The sequence below is a fragment of the Pholcus phalangioides genome, unplaced genomic scaffold (assembly GCF_987345545.1).
Source record: "Pholcus phalangioides strain wild (caught in Gottingen) unplaced genomic scaffold, Ppha-v1.0 ptg000021l_1, whole genome shotgun sequence".
NCBI classification, from domain to species: domain Eukaryota; kingdom Metazoa; phylum Arthropoda; class Arachnida; order Araneae; family Pholcidae; genus Pholcus; species Pholcus phalangioides.
Window position 1 is genome coordinate 8403550 of NW_028301614.1, and position 21221 is coordinate 8424770.

The following is a 21221-nucleotide window of genomic DNA, read 5'->3' on the forward strand; positions in this document are numbered from 1 at the left end:
GTCTATCTGGATTTTCGTATATTTTTAGGATTCCATCATCTGCTGTCCACATCACTGGTCACTGGCATGTGAAGCCGATGCAAAAGAAAAAAAATGTCTGTGATCTTAACGTGAAGGTTTGGAAGCATCAAAAACAGGAAATATGATGGAATAGTTTTTTTTATTTTGAGGAATCGGACTGGGAAAAGAAAATAGCGAAAATATAGACAACATCTCAGAAAACTCCATTTTTCGAATGTCTAAACATCACTAAACATATTTTTGATCAAAAACCTTGAAAAATTGAGGGAACAGTAATTTTCAAAGTATTACGATATATACATGCGTATCTTTAGTTTTAATTGTTCACTTATCTGTGACTTTCATGGTTTCCATCTATAAATCTAACTTGGGTTTTTCCTGATGATATTGTCACGTTTATTACAAACGGATCAAACACGGTGAATTATTTTATTAGGCTAAGCACAATACAGGGACGAAAGGAATAGCGTGACCGAACACAACGAATACGCTGATCAAAACTCCCCAAAAAACAAAATAATCAAAAAGAATTAACTTAAGTCACCATAGCAACCAATAGTTCAAAGAAATGAGATGAAGACAGTCCTTTGTAAAGGCTTGTAGCCCTCATACGTTGCATTGCTCCCTCTTCACAGAAACAGCGTCCCGCTGTTTGTACGACGGCTCATGAGACTTGTTGTCAGCCTTGTTCCTCTCCTTGTTCCTCCTTAGGATTGTCGTCGTTGGAACAGGAACTGTCCTGAGCGTCCGGGTCATTGTACGGTTTCATACGGAGCACATGAACAACATCTCTTGATTTCCGCCGTCGTGAAGCAGGATCAAAATCTTCTACCGCATAATTCACATCTGATAATTTTCGCAAAACTTTATACGGGCCAAAGTACCTCTTCATCAATTTTTCCGACAGCCCGACTTTTCTTACAGGTGTGAAAATCCACACTAGATCTCCAGGCTTGTAGTCTACCATTCGGTGTTGAGAATCATAACGTTGGCTGTCATATTGTTGAGCCTGTAAAGTTCGCAGCCGTGCTATCTGCCTTGACTCTTCTGCTTGTGCAATTAATTGGCCAAGATGATCAGATTCCGGTTCACCCGAACTGTATGGGAACATAGTGTCTAGGGTAGTTTCAGCTTCGCGTCCATGTAATAAATAAAAAGGTGTAAATCCAGTAGTTTCTTGTCGAGCAGTGTTATAGGCAAACGTGACGAATGGTAGGATTTCATCCCAGTTTTTCTGCTCGACATCGACATACATGGACAACATATCTGCTAGCGTTTTGTTAAAACGTTCTGTGAGGCCATTCGTCTGAGGATGATACGCCGTGGTCAATCTGTGGGTCACATTACAAAGCCTGTTGAGTTCAGCAACGAGTCTTGACTGAAAAACCTGTCCCCGATCGGTTATAGGAGTTCTCGGAACTCCATGTTTTAGCATAATTTCTTCGACGAAAAACTTGGCTACCTCTGGTGCATCTGCTGAAGGCAGTGCTTTTGTTATAGCATACCGGGTAAAATTGTCAGTACTCACAATCATCCATTTATTTCCTGCTCGAGACTTTGGAAACCGTCCAAGCAGATCCATACCAATACGACAGAAGGGTGCTTCTGCTGGAGGAATGGGAATCAAACGGCCCGGTGGTTTTTGAGCTACGTTTTTTCTTCGCTGACATTCCTTGCAATGCAATACATAGCGACGTACGCTTCGATATAGACAGGGACAAGAGAATCGCTTTCGTATTCGGTCGTAAGTTTTCGCAAATCCCAAATGGCCTGCTGTTAAGGAATCATGGAAATGTCTGAGGATGTCCAACCGTAGATGTTTCGGAATAACAGGTAGCCACTTTTTTTCCGCCGGATCAAAATTCTTCTTGCACAAAACGCCGTCGATAACCTCAAAGTCGGTCTTAAGAGAGCCGCTTGACCCTTCATAAGCATGGATCTTATTAGCTACATCGGGATCCTTGAGTTGTTCACTTGCTAGGTCGAGGACTGAAGTTATGACACTAATGTCCTCTGGCACGGAGCTTTCGTCAACGGGGTACCTTGAAAGGCTGTCGGCATCATTATGTTTTCTTCCGCTTCTGTATACTATTGAGACCTCGTACTCTTGCAGTCTCAGCGCCCATCGTGCTAACCGTCCGGAAGGATCTCTCAGGCTGGCTAGCCAGCACAAGGCATGATGGTCGGTAACAATCTTGAAAGGCTTTCCGAAAATATAGGGTCGAAATTTTGAAATGGCCCATATGACCGCAAGACATTCTCTCTCCGTGGTGGAGTAGTTTTCCTCGGCTTTTGATAGAGTTCTGGACGCGTATGCTATAACTTTCTCTTTCCCGTTCTGATGTTCGACTAGCACTGCTCCTATTCCGTAACCACTGGCATCGGTATGTAACTCTGTTTCAGCCTTCTCATCAAATAGCCCTAATACTGGGTCGGAAGTTAGGGCTTTCTTTAGAACTTTAAAAGCTTCTTCTTCATCTTTTTCCCAACGAAATTTTACGTCATTTTTCAATAAATTTTGCAATGGAGCAGCTTTCAGACAGAAATCCTTTATAAACCTTCGGTAGTAAGAGCTGAGCCCTAAGAAACTCCTCACATCTCGGATGTTTTGTGGAACAGGAAAATTTGTAATGGCTCTTACTTTATCTGGATCTGGTCTAATTCCCTCGGCATTCACAACGTGTCCAAGAATTTTAATTTCCGGTGCTGCAAACAAACATTTCTTTGGGTTCAAGTGAAGACCTGCGTCTTGAATGCATTGAAAAACAGCTGTTAAACGGTTAAGATGTTCATCGAATATCTTGGAAAAGACGACGATGTCGTCGAGGTAGCATAAGCACATATTCCACTTAAGGTGACGAAGGAGGTTGTCCATCATGCGCTCAAAAGTTGCTGGAGCATTACAAAGTCCAAATGGCATCACCTTAAATTCGTATAGTCCTTCTGGTGTTACGAAAGCAGTCTTTTCACAGTCAGCTTCATCAACCTCAATCTGCCAATAGCCACTGTATAAATCCATGGTGGAGAAATACTTTGCGCCCTTTAGAGAATCCAAAGTATCGTCTATACGAGGTAGTGGGTAGACGTCTCTTTTGGTAATTCTGTTTAATCTGCGGTAATCGACACAAAATCGCCAAGTGCCATCCTTTTTCTTGACAAGAACTACAGGAGAGGACCAGGGGCTTTCAGATGGCTGAACGACTTCTTTTTTCAGCATCTTTTCAACTTCCTCTTGAATTATTCGACGTTCGGCAGGTGATACCCTATAAGGTCTTTGGTTGATGGGAGAATGGTCTCCAGTGTTGATTTTGTGCTTCACGTTGAGTTTGTAACTCCCCACCTTACCTCCATCACCAAAAGCTTCCGGAAACTGTTCTAGCAATAGAAGCAATTTCTTTTGATGTTCACTATCAAGATCCGTTGACAACATTTGCGAATAATCGACTGGACTCGCATTACTCTTGCTAACATTCTCGTACGACAGCACTTCCGATAAAGTATTCACATAGTTACAGTCAAGTTGTTCGGCGTGGCCAACGCACATGTTCTTCAAGATACGTCGAGGTTGGGCTAGCCCATTAGCGACCCACAGTTCCCCTTTGTTATTAGCGAGGCTCATGATGGTTGATGGGATGGCAACTTCTTGGTTCATCAATAAAAACCTATTATTTTCTACGATAACGTCAGTGTCATTATCCAGCATAGGAGCAGATACGTGTATCTTAGTTACTGAGCGTGCTGGTATGGTATATTCCTCTACAGCGTACAACCCCCCTTTCTGCGTAGACCGATGACCATGTAAGATCTCTTCAAACGTAAATTCTAACTTGCCACAGTCTATGATTGCTTGAGACGCTTCTAGAAAATCCCAACCGAGGATGACATCATGGCTACATTGCGGCATAATTGTGAATTCCACTGGTTGACTGTGACCATTGACGGTGAGACGAAGAGTACAGGTTCCAAGAGGTTTTACATAACTGCCATTAGCGACTTTTAAGATAACATCTTGTGAGGAACATAGTTCACTATTTACAAACATAATTTTGCGTAAATGACGTCGAAAATCTTCTGAGATCACAGAGAAAGAGGCTCCAGAGTCTACTAGTGCACGTATGGGATGGTCGTCGAGGATAACATCAACATGATTTCCGAGCATCTTAGCGACATTGGGAGGATTTTGAAAAATAGCGGCCTCACCTCCAACAAAGGTCGCGCGGCTTAGTTTTCCTCATTTCGTCAATTCGGCGACTGACTAGAACGTCTATACGGCGACGGGGATCTGTAGCGGCGTGTCGGTGATCGTCTACGAAACGGGTTGGATGGAGGGGTCCTGGCGGCTGGTATGCTGGTCTCGTCGGTTATGCGGCTGTTACTGGGGTATGACGAAGCATGACGGCCTTGGCTGTTGCGGTAGGTGTCAAAGATGGCCCTTCGCTCTCGACAATAGCGTACGACGTGTCCGGGACGTCCACAGTGGAAGCAAACGGGACTGTGTACGCCACACATCAGTTTTCCTCGGAAGTTGTTCCAATGTTGGTTCCAATCTTGTCGTCCTACGGGTATGCGTCAACTGGCGCTGTCGTCTTGATCCAGGAGAAATCGGCCGTTGACGTTCTCCAGACAGAGAAGCGAGCGACTTTCCCACTTCATCCCTTACGACAGCCTCGATCGCTTGCAGTCCTGGTTGGTGCGTCTCTGCCGGTGGCATGGTTAAGCGCTGGATCTCCTCACGCACAATTTGACGGATAAGAGATTACAAATCCTCTTGTTCCTCGATAGCAGCTATAGGAACAACGTTTGGGAGTCTGGCAAACTTGTTTCGTCCGATCCTTTTCTGCTGCATTTCTTCTATGTAATGACACCACTTGACGAATTCAGCAGTGGTGGTGACTTCTCTCATCAGCAGCGCCTGGTATACGTCCTCGGCCACTCCTTTCATGAGGTGAGATACCTTGTCCTCTTCTGACATGGCCGGGTCTACTAGATGACAAAGTCCCAATACGTCCTGGATGTATGATGGACTTGGTTCGCCACTCCTTTGCGCTCGACTCTTCAGCCGTTCTTTGGCTCTTCGAACGTACAGCTCGGTTTTTTTCAGTTCAGCTTCGAACGTTGACCACGAAGTGAGTGTGTCCTCGTTGTTTTCGAACCACTGCCTCGCAGTACCTTCGAGGAAAAAGTACGCATTGGCCAAGCGATGACTGTCATCCCACCGGTTGAAGTTCGACACTCTCTGATACTCCTTCAGCCATTTCGTCGGATCTTGGTCAGGATCACCTCTGAAAATATTCGGCTTCCGGGTCTCCTCCATAAGAGCTGGAGTGCGTATTGTAGAACGTTCTTCTTCTCCTCTAGTCGTCATGGCTCGAGAACGAATAGTCCTTGTAGATGTCACGTACAGTCCGTATTCAGGAGGAAGATTCTGTAATCGATTACTCTGCCGAGAATCGTCGTTAGAAGGCAGGCTGGTCACAACTGTCGTTACCCGGCGCCTCCACCAAAAAATGTCACGTTTATTACAAACGGATCAAACACGGTGAATTATTTTATTAGGCTAAGCACAATACAGGGACGAAAGGAATAGCGTGACCGAACACAACGAATACGCTGATCAAAACTCCCCAAAAAACAAAATAATCAAAAAGAATTAACTTAAGTCACCATAGCAACCAATAGTTCAAAGAAATGAGATGAAGACAGTCCTTTGTAAAGGCTTGTAGCCCTCATACGTTGCATTATACAGTAAAAGTTATTTGTGTGTGTATGTGTGTCATGATAGTTCATAATCACGAGGAAAATTGTCGCTATAACGGGCTTCTAGTTCTAAGCGAATATCCATTTTTTGCTGTGACCTTATGAGATTATAGAAAACTGCTGCTTTATCTGCCCGTAACGGTCCAGGCATTTTTTTTGGTACTTCATTGGGGTTTTGTAGTTCGTATTTTTTAGCTGCCCCCGGTAATCACAATTGGGGCAAAGCTCCTACATGTTAGTTTTGTGTTTTATAAGCTACTAGCTGTAATACTCGCACTGCCCGGGTTTTTTCTATTTACTGGGACCATTAAAACAGTGACAAACTATTGTGAAAGAGTAAATATGTCTGAAAGGCATCGTGTAGAAACCACGGTAACTAAAGTAAACATTCCGAAATTCATTGCTGAGGCCCACGAACCATTGTTGCCCGGCGGTTGTTTGCCTGATTTTGGGCATTCGCTCAACTCTGACTAAGTTTTAAAGTAGCCTATCGTTCAAGTCTGTTCCGGTTTGTAGAATACGACAAATTTGGCGACGATCGTCCCAAAAATTCTAGATTGCGGCACCCTAACCTAGAATTATCCCTTACCAATCGATACTGGTGTCCCCTTGTAAAAGCAGTCGATTGACGGTATACTAATAATTCATGGTGCATTCTATCCATCCCCCCATTGAAAATTTTGAACACTTCGATCATATCTCCGCGATACCTGCGTTCATCCAATGTAAACATATTCAAAAAGTGAAGTCTCTCTCTTCATAACTCAAGCCCTTTGTGCCAATAAGGACACACTTCTCTGCATCCCTTCAACCAAGTCTATGTCCCTCTGTAGGTATGGTCTCCAAAACCTTATAGCATAAGACATTTTTAGGTAGAATTTCGTATTATCAAAGCGATTTAGTCGAATAAATGAGCAATTAAAATTGTTAATTGTTATGTCACTGCTCACTTCAATTCATTTTCCCGTTAATCACCAAAAAAAATTTTTGGCAAGATTTTTTCAGTTATTCAGAAACAACTTAAAATTGTGAGTTCTGTTCCCGTGAACTCTCAGTCACTGTCACAGCAAATCATCACGCATCCCATGTGGTATATTTACGAAGCTCAAAAATAGGGAGAGGGTTAAAAATTAGACTTTGATGTCCATTTTTTATTAGAAATGCCTCAGAGAAACTTTTACAAGTCCCGCGTGTCCCTAATAAGAATCGTCACGTTTAATTCTTACAGATAATGTAAGAAATAAACGTGGGCTTATGGTGAACGGGGAATTCTCTGGTTGGACAGACGTCACAAGTGGAGTTCCTCAGGGAAGTGTCCTTGGCCCCATACTTTTTTCACTTTTTATCGACAAACTCGATCAGGGTATCGATGGAATTACTAGCAAATTCGCAGATGATGTGAAGCTAATGGGGGTAATCGGGAATGAAAGCGATAGGGAGTTGCTCCAGACCAACTTAGACAAGATTGCAGCATGGGCAAATGAATGGAGCATGACGTTTAGCGTAGATAAGTGCATGGTCGCTCATTTTGGTTCGAACAACCCACGGTTCTCTTACGAGTTGAATGGTGTCACTATCCCGGATGCAACTAGAGTCACCGATTTGGGAATTCTCATTGACGAGCGACTTAAGTTTTCTGAACATTGTTCAGCGGTTGTCAAAAAAGCGAATAGAATGCTTGGTCTCATTTTCAAAAAGGTCTCTTCGCGTTCTCCTAAAGTCATTCTTCCGCTTTTTCGAGGCTTAGTTCGTCCTGGACTGGAGTATGCGGTAAGGTTTTGGAGACCATACCTACAGAGGGACATAGACTTGATTGAAGGGGTGCAGAGAAGAGCTACGCGTGTCCTTATTGGCACACAGGGCTTGAGTTATGAAGAGAGACTTCATTTTTTGAATATGTTTACATTGGATGAACGCAGGTGTCGAGGAGATATGATCGAAGTGTTCAAAATTTTCAATGGGATGGATAGGATGGACCATGAACTTTTAGTACACCGCCAATCAACCGCTTTTACAAGGGGACACCAGTATCGATTGGTGAGGGACAATGCAAGGTTATGGTGTCGCAGGGAATTTTTCTCTAATAGGGTTGTTAATAAATGGAATAGCTTTCCCCCGGAGGTAGTAAATTGTAACACAATTGACACGTTTAAAAAGAAATACGATAAACATGTTGGGGTAAATCGAGAAGCTATCCATTCTTAGAATAAGACAACCATAAGTATTCTTTATGGGCATTGTATAATATTTTATCATGTGTATATATTGTTTATAATTTGTGTTAATTGCATTTTTAATGGGGTTGCTGTATTTTTGAAACATATGACATCCATATTTTTATGGGCATCTTTTTATCAGCCACCTCGTTGGGCATTTTGCCTGTTGTGGCGTTGTATTTGTATTTGTATTGTATTTGTATTTGTATTTGTATTTGTATAAATTTATCACTCGTTTTCCATTTTGAATCGTAGGAAATTACGCCTAAGTTGAAAGTTTTTGTTTTTTTACTGGGGTCCCGCTGCCCAGTTGCATTATTGCAATAAATAATAATTCTACGTTGAAAAAAAGTTCAAACAAATTACCTAAAAAAAAATTTTTAATTAACTCGCAAAAAACACCGCTGCAGTGTTAGTAAACAGCAGTAGTAATTTTCTTAGATCTCTGACAAAAATTCTTGTTGTGGCGACATCTGTGGATAGAAGTATGAAACATTGTTTCATTTTTTTTAGTCCAATAGATGGGCAACAACAACTGAGGGCATTCTAACCAGTACTTGTAAATGTGATGTGATAGCAATGTCATCCATTGGACTTGAGAAACCGCGATACACCCACGCTCCGTTGCTTCTTGCGACAGAGCCTGGGTGTCTCGCGGTTTCTCCAGTCCAATAGATGACATTGCCATCACATCACATTTACTAGTACTGGTTAGAATGTGCCCTCAGTTGTTCGAGGACATTCACGCTGTATATGGCTGTAGTTTCTTCTGCTATAAATGGGGGAAGAGTCCATTTCAGACATCAAGATTTCCGATGGGTCCAAAATATATTTGGGAACCACTGTTGTAATGCAATTTATGCAACACTATAATATAGAATGAATAGCCTTCATCTCCCAATGATAGATAACTATTCAAAATAAAGATTTTTGCATTAACTTCCGAACAGTTTCTCATCCAAGATCATCCATAATTGCTTCGTGAGGCTTCCAAACACCACGATTTTTCATTTCAGGAGGGGGGGGGGGAAGAGCTAGGTTTGTGTAAATGATTAAACTGCAGCAATTTATCTCTTTTTCACTTCCATGACACTTCTAGTATTTCTTTTTGGCGATATTTTAATGGTTAAGAAATGAAAGTTATCGTTTCAAACCCATTAGTTAGCTCAAGGAAAAAAAATCACAATTATTTCTTTTCTTCACATTTTTTTTCACAACTTGGCATTTCAGTAAGAGTATTTCTTACACGTAGCACTGGTTCCAATCGTGTTTCTTTCTTTTTCTTTTTTTTAGTTCAGGTAAAAAGCTGCAGGATAAATGGGAGGGAAAAAAATTTCCGAGTTGATTCGAGAACTTTCTAAAAGATGAAGATCTTTTAGAAGAAGAATGAAAGAAGAAACGTTCATGAATGGGAAAAGTTGTTTTTCTTTGCTCTCCCTTTAAATCGAAATCGATACGAGCATCATTTTAAAGCTCCAACTGAAAAGCCGGATATTTAATGCATCGATAAAAAGTTAAACTGTCCACTACGAGCTTTCAAATGAAGTCGTGACATGAAAGGAAATCTCTTTTATATATACATACACTGTACTACTTTCTTGCGTAAGCTTATTTTTTTGTGTTACTCGAAGAATAATTTTACTTTCTGCTACTTTGTATAAATACTTTGAATTCGTTCGAGATGTGAATTCGGTAATAGCATGTTTTCTCGATCCATATTTCTTATTGATATACAAAAAATAAATAAATAAATAGCACAGTTTATAAACATTGATGTTACTGATTTTTTAACAAGGGTTTTTGGTTTTGGTTTTTATTTTTGCCTAATAGCTAGGGTGATCATACGTCCCGTATTTGCCAGCGTAATCCCGATTTTTTCTTCTAGTATCCCGACTTTTGTGCAAAAATGTCCCGGTTTTTCAAAAATGTCCGTATTTTCAACGAAGCCAATTTGAGTTTTATTCTTCAAATCAATGCTTAAAATTATCTTCCCTACTCAAAAATTGCCTTACGATAATTACGACTACAAATAAGAATATTTACTTCACATATTTTTTTTTTTTTGTCATGTTTTTTTTCACTGCATTTGAAGTGGCGCTTCAATTTTCTCGATTGCCAACTTTTTCTTAGATTTTAGCACGAGTTGGCGACTTTGCTCATTTTTGGCAAATATTGGCATTGTCCCGTATTTTCGCGTATTTTTTCGAACAAATACGATTGGCTTATTAATAGCAGTATTATGAATTAAATTTTACAAGTTGGAAAAAATAAGTAATATAAATAAATTATTTAAAAAGAAAAGCCTTAATTAAAATAACGTGCAAAAGCATCACTGCAGTGTTGGTAGACTGCAGTAGTAATACTGTTGGACAAGAATTTTGCTCGTGGCAACGTCATTTGATAAGAGTACGAAACGTTGTTTTAGTTCTTTTGTAATCTAGTAGATGGCATTCGTTCAAAATGTGAATCGGGTAAAATAGCTTGTTCTCGATCCAAATTTCTTATTGATGGATTTAAAAAATTAATAACACATTTTTTAAACATTAATGCATTGTTACTGGGGCACAGACAATTTTTTTAAGGTTAAAATTCTTTCAAAAAAAGGAAGGCCTGTAAAAATAGGCCTTCTGGCTTAGATAGGGGCACTCACCTTTATTTTGACCACAGCGTCTAACTTTTATACGGACGTAAAATTTTCCATTTAATTGGGCATGCTCATCAAGCTTAGTACTTAACTGTACATAATTACACCTTATTCTCTAATAACTTAACCGTGCATATACCTAGTCAACATGCCTTATGAATTTTTAACGTATGTGTGGCCATAGGGTATTTATGTTTTTAAAATTATGCGTATTTTTCAGGTTCTGGTTGTGCTGTCATTTGTGTGCAATAACCTTTTTTTTTTAACTGAAACCGGTGATTATGCCTAGTGTGCAACCAGCCTATGCCGTTGCTGCTTGTTTGTATCAGGGAAAGGCAAATATTTGCGTATGACTATTGGGCCAGGCTTGACGCTAGTGTGGTCCGAGCTTTAGGTTCCCAACTTCGAGGAATGAATGAGCATGACCGTGAACAAGTGATACAGAGCGCCAGATCAAATAATATTTAAATTTTAGATCTACATCTCCTTCCTCATGGATTTTCACTACTAACGTGAAAAATTTTAATTAGACCTTATGTTATATTCTTATTCAATTTTAACCATCCAACCCCCCCCCCCTTCCTTTTTTTCCCCCAGATAATTGCAGCCCTCATATTTTCAAAATCTCCTTCCAGCGAGCCCTTCAGCCATTACGCAGAATCGGTCAATCATTATTGTAGCATCATTCCTAAACAATCATGGTTGTTTTTTTTTTCTTCTTCCCTCCCTTTCTTCTCTAGACAATGTTTTCAATCAAAATCTGTCCTTATTTTCTTATTATCAAAATCTATGATAAATAATCAAATCAAAAAATACACATGTTTTCTATATGTGAAAATAAAATAAACTTAGATAATATAGTAATTAACTTTTTTACCACTAAAGAAAAGAATATATGTTCTCTATATATGAAAAATAAAAGACACAACATTCCATAGTAAGTAATATCATACTATTAACTAAAAATATTATATACCAGTAATATGTACATTTCTTGTACTACCTAAAATCAATCTTCATCAATTGCAATAATTCAATTTTAATTAAAAAACTTCTAACAAAATGCAAATATTATATCAAATAAGAGATTCTACTGGCCAATTATAAGGTGGCTAATGTTTTAAGTACTATTTATAATATATACAAGAAATATTCTGAAATACTAACTTCCCTATTTTAGTTTATTTCAGAACTCTTTTCTATATTGATTCAACAATATATTCTTTGGTCTGAGATGAGTCAGTCTCTCATATTCATTGTATCTTGCTGTTTCGCTGAGATGATGCAAATTTGAGTTTTCAAGTTTCTCGTAAAAATTTCTTGAAGTCCTCTTGATGATCTTGAATATTGACTCGACACCCAATTCTAATGTAGATCTGATGCCTTGAAAAATTTTGGGGCACCAGAGATTTTTCTAAGAATCTTATTCTGAAATATTTGTATTTGGTATATGTTACCCTTGGAGGCATATGCCCATGCAGGCGCTGCGTAGAGAATTGCTGGTCTAATAACTTGCGTGTATAACAAAAGTTTGTTTTTTAAATTGAGCTTGGATCTCGGATTACAAAATTTCTTGATTTGATTCAATGTAATGGTTACAGATTTAATTCTGTTCACTGTATGATTTCTGAAATTTAGTCTGTTGTCAAATGTTATTCCCAGTTATTTTATTTCCCGAGATGGTAAGATATTATGGTTCATTATCATTAGAGATGTATTAATAGGTTCTTTCTTTGTGGTGAGCCAAATAAGTTCACACTTGTCAGGATTGCCAATATCCTCATTTAAGTCTCGCCACAGAGAGTAACGGACTTGGGGCCGTATTCACCGACATGGTTTAAACTGTTGTCATAATTTTTGGATAAAAGATCAACATAGATTGGTTAAAAACCTGAATTTAACCAATCCATGTGGACCTCATATTAAAAAAATTGTGACTGTATTTTAAACCATGTCGGTGAATACCGCACTTATAAAGGTACAAATATTAAATCATTGCAGTTCACGCATAATTTTAAAAATAGATGGCAGCCTTAAAATCCACACACAACAGTAGATACGAACTCAGACTTTTTGGTACGCATAAAACTTTCGGCAACTGGTAGTAGAACTCGGTAGCGAATTGTCCCATGTTGATAGACCGGAGTTGAGCTCAGTTTGGAAAAAAAACTAAAAGGAAAAAGTGTGATCCCCGACAAGGAGATGGTGGATACAGTGATGGGCTGTTAACACGCGTCCAAACGTGCTAGAAAATTCGAGGTTTTTCTGGCCTATATATAGTGTGTTTCTTCTTCATTGTGTTTTGCTTCACTACTATTGCATGCACCACCTAAACATTCCTCTGGGGAACTTCTACCGTATTGGTAAATTCTTGGGCCGTGTGTTTCGAGTGCGTGCATGGCCCTTACGTATTTATGTTATCAAAGTTATGTCTGTTACGTGTTCTAATGGTGTCTTTCCCTCACATTTCTTAAAAGTTGAAGTTCATTCACGAATGCGAGATAAAGTATCCTCGATGCATATTTTTGAGTTAATATTCTGCACATCAAACATTAATGTTAATTGAAGATAACGTCTCTACACAGAATTATTTCGTATGCAAGAAAGAACATCATATCCCTTGAAATACTCGTAAAAGCTTCAAGGACGTTTGAGAAATAGCTAATATTCTCTTCATTCCAAACCACTCACTAAGGCCTGTTCACATAGAACACTGAATTCACTCACGCAAGTTTTTTTTCCCACGAGCAAATGTCTTATGATCAACATGTTGAACTTTATTTGCATGTTTCGCATGTTTTTTTCGTCGATCCTAGACTTTTATCTTACTTAAATTCGTGTTTTTTCATAGGACTTGCTTTATTTGCGTAAGAAATCTAAGAAATACTTGAAATATCCATTTTTCAATACGACCGAAACCATAACTCCTATTATATTTTCGAATGTCAGAGCAACTAGAAAAACAAACTTTGGAACAAACATAAAGCGAGCGATAATCAAAAATGCTTGGGAAAATGGCTAAGTTGAATATGAATGTACATAGTTCATTCCCTAGACCAGTAATTCCCAACGTGGGCGTAAACGCCCCCTGGGAGGTGATAGAATGTTCCGGGGGAGTTCCGGGGGAAAGGGGTAGAAGCTACGGGTATAACATAAGTTACTATGGGTTAGATTGAGTTGGGGGGAAAGTTTGGGGGGGGGGAAACTCTGAAGAAGAGAGCGATGGGACAAAAAAGGTTGGGAAACTATGCTCTAGACCAGTGATTCCCAACGTGGGCGTTAACACCCCCTTTGGGGCGCTGGAATGTTCCAGGGGGGCGGTAGAAGCTACGGGTATAACATAGGATCCTATGGGTTAGATTGAGTTGGGGCGGCGGTGGGAGAGAAAAATTTCTGAAGGGGCGTTGGGACAAAAAAGTTTGGGAAACTATGATCTAGACCAACCGTGGCCCCCCGCTCAAACACACATTGATCATCCAAATGACACTACTAAACTACACATGCACCTCGTCCATATTCCTCTGCGGAACCTTTAACGCATTGGTACATGCTGGAATGTGCGTGTAGTGAAACCTCACGTGAAGTTTTGTTTCTGTGTAATGCTTGTTATGTGTAGTGCTGCCATCTGCCACCTGTTTTTATAACTACGAGTGAAGTGTTATGATTGAATAATTTATCGCTGTAGGCCAGTTGTTCTCTATGGCGAGACTTTTTTTAATGGGGAGATCGGCTCGCATTTGCGCCTGGAAGTTGAGAACCACAGGAAACCAACTTCAGCCGACCACCACTGCGGGGTTCGAACCCGGATCCTCGCGATGCGAGTCCGTCACTATGACCACTCGACCACCACAGCGGCCACCCAAATGGCACTGGTATTCATTGATCAAACGGTACAAGATCAAATGATCCTATATCGAAGAGATCAGAAGAGTTTAAAGCCAATTAATTTGAATTCGGCTCTCATATATGCCTATTTCCTCAAAGTACTACGAAAGTACCCATTTGACTTTTCTTTTCTTTTTACGTTTTGAAAATCCATAAATTTAAAATTCTGTTTCATTCTTTCGTGCAATTCGTTTATTTTTTTGCAAAAATATTTTCCTTCAATTAAGAGATACAACGCTGTGTTTATCAACACTTTTCGATTTTCTTACGCCACTAGAGGATCAGCAGGACGTCAGGTTTATTTAACGATGCTCCGTTCGAATTCCATCTTGCTTTCTTTCAAGAATACAAATTGCAGTAACTGAGTAAGTAAACCCTGGGATTTATACTCGTATTCGGGGATTTTATCGCGACAGATGAATGAACCATTTATTGCAAGCGTTCTTATGCCTTTCATACTATGTGGTTTCACAGAAAATTTCAATGGAGCTCGAGAACTACATGGCTTCACCAAACATATGTTCCTCAGCGAAATTTCTCTAACGAATTGGTACATGCCGATGTGTGTTCTAAGTTTATGTGTGGCCCTTGGGTACCATAATTTCACGCAACTATGGTTTAAACCCGGCAAAGAGAATAGATAGTGTAATATGGAGATGTGGTTAGGGCGCCCTCTATCCGATACTTTCCCGCTAATCAGCTGTTAGTTGGGGGGGGGGGGGGTTTCACGTTATCTTGTCAGCTGCAAACTTTCTCGGCTACAAGTTACTACAACAAGCTGTTCTGCGCTATTGATGTTCTGTATTACCGGTAATTTAGTACTTACATGTGTTTAATAAACATTTTTATTGTTGCGTGTGTATAAAAATAATTATAGTAAAAATATTAGGAAATTGTACTTTGTTCTCAACTATGGTCCAATCATTTTTATGGACCGCAGCTTCGCTCGCGTGGATTTGGTAATCTGAAAATTACTCGTTGATGTAACATTTGAACCCCTCATGACCCCTTTGGGGGATGAGGAACAGAAGTTATGATGATTAATCTATATGTAAAATGGTGTTATTTTGGACCATAGTTGTGTGAAATCAAGGTATTTATGTTGTCAGAGTTGTGCTTGTTTCGTGTTCTGTCGGTGCTTCCATTTGAATTTTCATGGTATGCAAGTACCTTCTTCAAAGGTGTGTGCTATCTGCGGAGACTTTTCGAGATGGGATGCTCTCCGAATTCAATAACGAAAATTTCAATTTTGCGTTGTAGAGACCAAGTTAGTTTATATATTCATGTAATCTACCAGTCTTTGCAAAGTACGTTCAAATGTATGTTTTATGCACAAGAAATATCATTCAGGAAACTTAAATCTGAGGAATTAATCAAAATTCAGAGTAAATAACGGATTATTTATAACGGAATAAATAGTCTTCAAAAGGACTAATGTGGTATTCAAAATTATGAAACAAGAGCAATTGAAATTAATTTTGGGTTTAGCTGCATATTAAGTGTTTAAAATCTTATCCTTAAACATATTTGGAACAAAAAAACGTGGAAAAACTTTGAAAAACTAGGGAAAAGGTCGATGAAATCTCCATCTGTTTCTGTAATGTCAAAGAATTAAGCTGAATCCTAGGTGAAAAGTCATTTCATTTTGTTTCGCTAAAAACATCCATGTTTTACTGTTCTTAAATCCTCAACAAACGGGAACCGGTTGTTCCAATATTTAAAAATCTGAACATAAATTTTTAGAAGAATGTGTTTCTTACATAATTCTCCCGTGAAAGGTAAGTAAAGGAAAAGATTATTCCAAAGAGTTGACTCTTTTTTTAAAGGTAAGCCGTCTATTTTTACATGTTAATGAACTAATCCTCTTAAGAGGAGAAGAATGTCATTACTTTTAAATGTAGCATGTTTAGGTGATTTTTATCTCTCGTTCTTCAATGCCTGAGATATTCTTCGAGTCTTTCCTTCAGTTCAAAAGAATTATAATTCATTAATCATTCAAATTTCTTATGTATAATACAATTATAATCCACAAAAACAAACTTTTGTTTCTTCTTTGTAGAAAAAAGTACTTTTGATCTGCTCCTATGACCTTAAAATTCCGTCCTAATTGCTTTTCATCGCTTCAGTAATTACTTTCAGAAGATTTCAGTACATTTATTATTTCCTTCTATTGTTGAAAATAATTGGTACTTAGATGCAATTTGGCTGAATGTTCCTTTCCACGATGTTACAGAAAATATTTTCCATGTGTGCATTATGCGTGTGTTGGAAGGAACATCCAGAGATTGTTTGTTACAAAAATGATCACTACAAGATTGTAAAGAAAAATAATGGAAACGAATGGAACTACACAATATTATCATGCCAAGGAGTCCTACCATTTTGGTTGCGTAAACTCGAAACCGATTTCGATATGACGCTTCAGTAAATACGCACTAAGAACGATTCGATTTTCTTGCCAATCTTGAAATTTCTATCCCTGCCGTTCCCTTGCGATTATCATACGTGTGTACATACAGGCAGCCGTACATGTATGTATGATTGTATGCTCCTGAATCATTTCATCGCATCGGTTGTTGCCATGTTCGGAAAAGTGCACGAAACGTATCAAACTTTTCATACGTAAAGCGTTTTTGCGAAAAAAAAGTTATAATAGTTCCAGAGATATTCCGAGAGTTATCTAAAAAGACTCAAAATTTGCTGACATATTTTAACTTTTTTTCGAATTCACATACCTACATTAAACTTCAGTTCGTATTCTTTTTAGAAATATGTCAATCCACTGGACCAATGATGCAAAACTTTTTTTTGTATTGAATGGACATGTTCTCTCAATCGTTTGTTTGTTTGTGGAATAGGAAAAATTAGTCTTACTCTACGTTAAACTAATATTTTATTACAAGATATACAGAAGACTGGATGTTGTGAAGATATTTATTATTAGAGATGTTAATTTTTTAAGGAAGGAAAAAACTCATCTCTGCCTCTACCGGGAGTCGAACCCGGGTCCCTCGATTGCCGGACGAGTGCTCTGACCACTAAGCTACAGAGGAGATAGAGATTTTCCTTCGCTAGAGCGTATATATGCCGAACGGAACCGTGCAATGTCCGGGTTCGACTCCCGGTAGAGGCAGAGATGAGTTTTTTCCTTCCTTAAAAAATTAACATCTCAATTACTAAATATCTTCACAACATCCAGTCTTCTGTATATCTTGTATTAACAAGTGGAGAGCGACATTCATGTCATATAATATTTTATTGTTACCGAGAACTACGCTGATTCTAATATCAATTTAATTCCTATGAGAGCAAAACAAAACAAATATTACAAGTCCAAACATTTTAATTTTTACAAAACCCATTTCTTGATGGATGATTGGCGAATATTAGAATAAATTACAGTTTTCCAACACATCAATATACACACACACACACACACACAACTTTCATTTCATTTTATTCCTTCTTTCAATGAAATGCATTTTTTCTTTCTGCAAGGAAAAATAAATTCCAAAGACAAGAAAAAATATATTATGCTAATTAGATCATTTTTTCTATATGCCTGGTTTCAGAAGAGATTTCTCAGCTATGGCACACATAATAAAAATAATATACCTTCATTTTCTAATATATGTGCATTCATCCTTCTTAACGAAACCCCCGGAACTTTCCTCCAACTCCCGACCCCATCTCGTTTGTTATCTCCACAAAATTTGTTAATCTCGGCAGTACCCAATTGTCCGGGAAAATAATTTGTAAAAATTTTTGTATGTTTGTATTTTTTTCTTTTTTGACTCAAATGAAGTGTTCCGGACTCTGCTACGAAGCTGGGCTGGAAGAGATCTCGGCAACTGGAAAAGCCCAATGGCAAAGTGGTTCTGGCGTTGATTCATTCAGCTATGCCATAACAAAACGTGCTATGTAGAGATTGGAAGACGTCTTTGACTGAATATTCATAATCAGAATAGCAAGCAATTTTTGGCTGTATTGGTAGACAAGTATTTGTTTTCCTCATTGCATTTGTTTCTCGTTTCAAGTTTTTTTTTTTTTTTAAATTGTAAGTTTTGTAAGTCATAAAAAATAGGCTTTAACTTTGAATCTAAAGCATCAGCATAATATACGCAAAGCAACAGGATTGTCTTACTAACGCCATGGAGCCCCCGTGCAAAGTGATATTCTGGTATCCTAAATTAGCTGAAAGTACCTACTTATAAGTTTCAGTGCTTTCTGTCGAAAATCATTGTGCACCAAATCTCATTATCACGAGGCCTCTCTTTTATCACTTGGGGCTGTCGGGCCGTGACCAGCTGGGCCCATGCATTAAGACGGCACTGTTAAGCAATGATTTCTATATTAGACAGTTAAAAGTACTTTTTACAAAAAAACTGCGGTGTCGAAGTGGGGGGGGGGGGGGTACTGTGGATGCTCGAGTAACCACGATATTTTGTAATATAATTTATTTATCAATACTGAAACTTTCGCGCACAAACGAAGGCTGAGCGCGCACGCAACACACACACACACGTCTAAAGCACTTCTAACGCTCCTCAACTCTAAATCTCTCACTTATTAAATTGAGCTTTCATCAGTGGCGTCGGAGCCAGGGTTGCCCTTAAAATCATTGTCTTTAACCTAGCACTTGTCGTTAACCCTTTCAACAGTTTTTAATTTTTTCCTCATCAGGATTATAACTGCCACATTTGAAATTGCGGGAGCACCTCATTCCAATAGGCGCAGAGGTAATTTCAACAGGAAGGAAGAAGGGCTACATTTGAGCGAGATACGGCACCCGACAATCCGAAATAACATGATCAGGACGGTTAGAAAATCAACTCTTCCGAATTCGGACCTTCATTCAAATTTGAAGACTTCGATCCCCACCCACGCAATCAGAAGTCGCCACGTAACATCAACATAAACGCGTCACTTGCCGGACATCACAACGACGAATTTGATCCATCCGCGTCTCCAGCGAAAGCGTCTGTGGATAACGGTCATCCAAGGAGGTCGTTTCGTCTCCTCGCTCACCAAAAACAGCGATGAAGATGTCCACCGCAGTAGCGGATGGAACGTCTACTACAAAACAGTTTGGAACGGGACATAACAGCCCAAAAAAGGTATGAAATTTATTATTTTTTTTCTCTCTCTTTCTCTACCAAAATAAACCTCCTAATACAATCATCGATCTTCCTTCACATAAAGATAATTTCTACTTAGACCGCATTCTATGCTCCAATTTCTTCAATTTTTTACGAGTTTTTGATGAACTTAAGGATTTATTGATCACCTCACACACGAGCAGTAAAATCTAATTTCTTGAATTATTGAGCAAGTTTACCAACGTCCTGTTATTTTTTCTTAGTTACTCTGAAATAAGTTCAGAAAAGGTTTAAAAAAAAGAAATATATTCAACAAAATATGAGCAAAATGTCTCCCATTTGCATAAAATAACAAATTATAAGTCATTTATAAAGCCTTTTTTTTTCTATATAAAAACCGATCACATAAATATTTTCCTTAATTTTTTCCAGCCCCTGAAAAAGCATACGAGTATTAATCATGGTAATAAAAACACGAACATCCTTACGTTTCCACACGGACAAAAAAAAAATTTACTAAAATAATATGTATCATTTCTGGTTCGTTTTTTCCTTAGAAGCTTTCGACATCCCCCCGAAGAAAAAAAAACCAAATTCTGTCGACAATTTTTTTTTTTTGTTTCGTGCAATTCGGAGATAATAAGAGCCAATAATTTCAGATTCGATGTCGTTTCGGTGTAAATAAAATTTTTTCTTGCCAAAAACAAAAACTGAGCAATTATTTTTTGTTTGTTATTTTTTTCCTTGACGAGTTTTTATTCCTTTTTGTTTTTCTTTTCTGATGATAGTCAATGAGTGTTTTCTACATTTAACTTATAGCTCTTCGGAGTCTATTTAACTAGATCATCTCCGATTTTTTCTCATCCACATCTGTATTACTGCTTATTTCTTTTGTGTGTGTATATATATGTGTGTGCGTGTTTCTCCTACGAATTACGTAATATTTTTTGGTGTTGTGTGTGATATTTACGTTTTTGGGGTTTTTTTTTTTTTTCAACGTTACATTCCCTCCTTTTTGGCAATAAAATCGTGCATTAAATTACCCCCCAGGGGTTTTTGATGATTTGGTTTTCCATTTATGATCTTTTCTTCGGCTCCTCATTCTATTTTCCCCTGGAATGTCCTAGAACTTTTTCTTCTATTTAATCAGAAACTATGAGTTCTGTTCATTTCGAGATGTCTTTTATTTTCCGTTCTTTCTATGTCTCTTTAGGGCGCAATTTCACGAACAAAACTTCTTTTTTTTTATGAAAGTCTTCGTGAATATTTTCTCTTATAACACCATTTTTTCCCCTTTCTTATTACGTTTGGTATCCATAGCAATGCGCATTACGAACTACATTATTTTGGCATTTTTGTGTTGCTTAAAGAAGAAACGAAAACTTCAACAGTCTCTTATGTAATTCAAACCCCTTTGAAGGCGTTTGTTATCATAAAATATTACATGTCATAAATCAAAGGGTAACATTATACTATTGGTTATTATATAATACTATCGGATTATAATACTATTTGGTTGTTGCAATACCCGATAGCATAAATATTTTCTCCTTAATTTTTTTCAACCCTACAAAATAAATGGAAAAGAATGCAAATATT

At 38.3% G+C, this 21221-nt stretch overlaps 1 long non-coding RNA gene and 1 pseudogene across 1 annotated transcript in view; one reads left to right on the forward strand and one right to left on the reverse strand.

Moving 5' to 3' along the window:
• Nucleotides 1–4242: 4242 nt before the first annotated feature.
• Nucleotides 4243–5386, reverse strand: LOC149070564 (uncharacterized; annotated as a pseudogene).
• Nucleotides 5387–19165: 13779 nt separating this feature from the next.
• The window catches only part of LOC149070565 (uncharacterized), a 48534-nt gene continuing 46478 nt past the window's right edge, over nucleotides 19166–21221 (forward strand). Inside the window, exon 1 of the long non-coding RNA XR_016195029.1 lies at nucleotides 19166–19640. This is a non-coding gene — a long non-coding RNA (uncharacterized LOC149070565). The remainder of the gene's footprint in view (nucleotides 19641–21221) is intronic.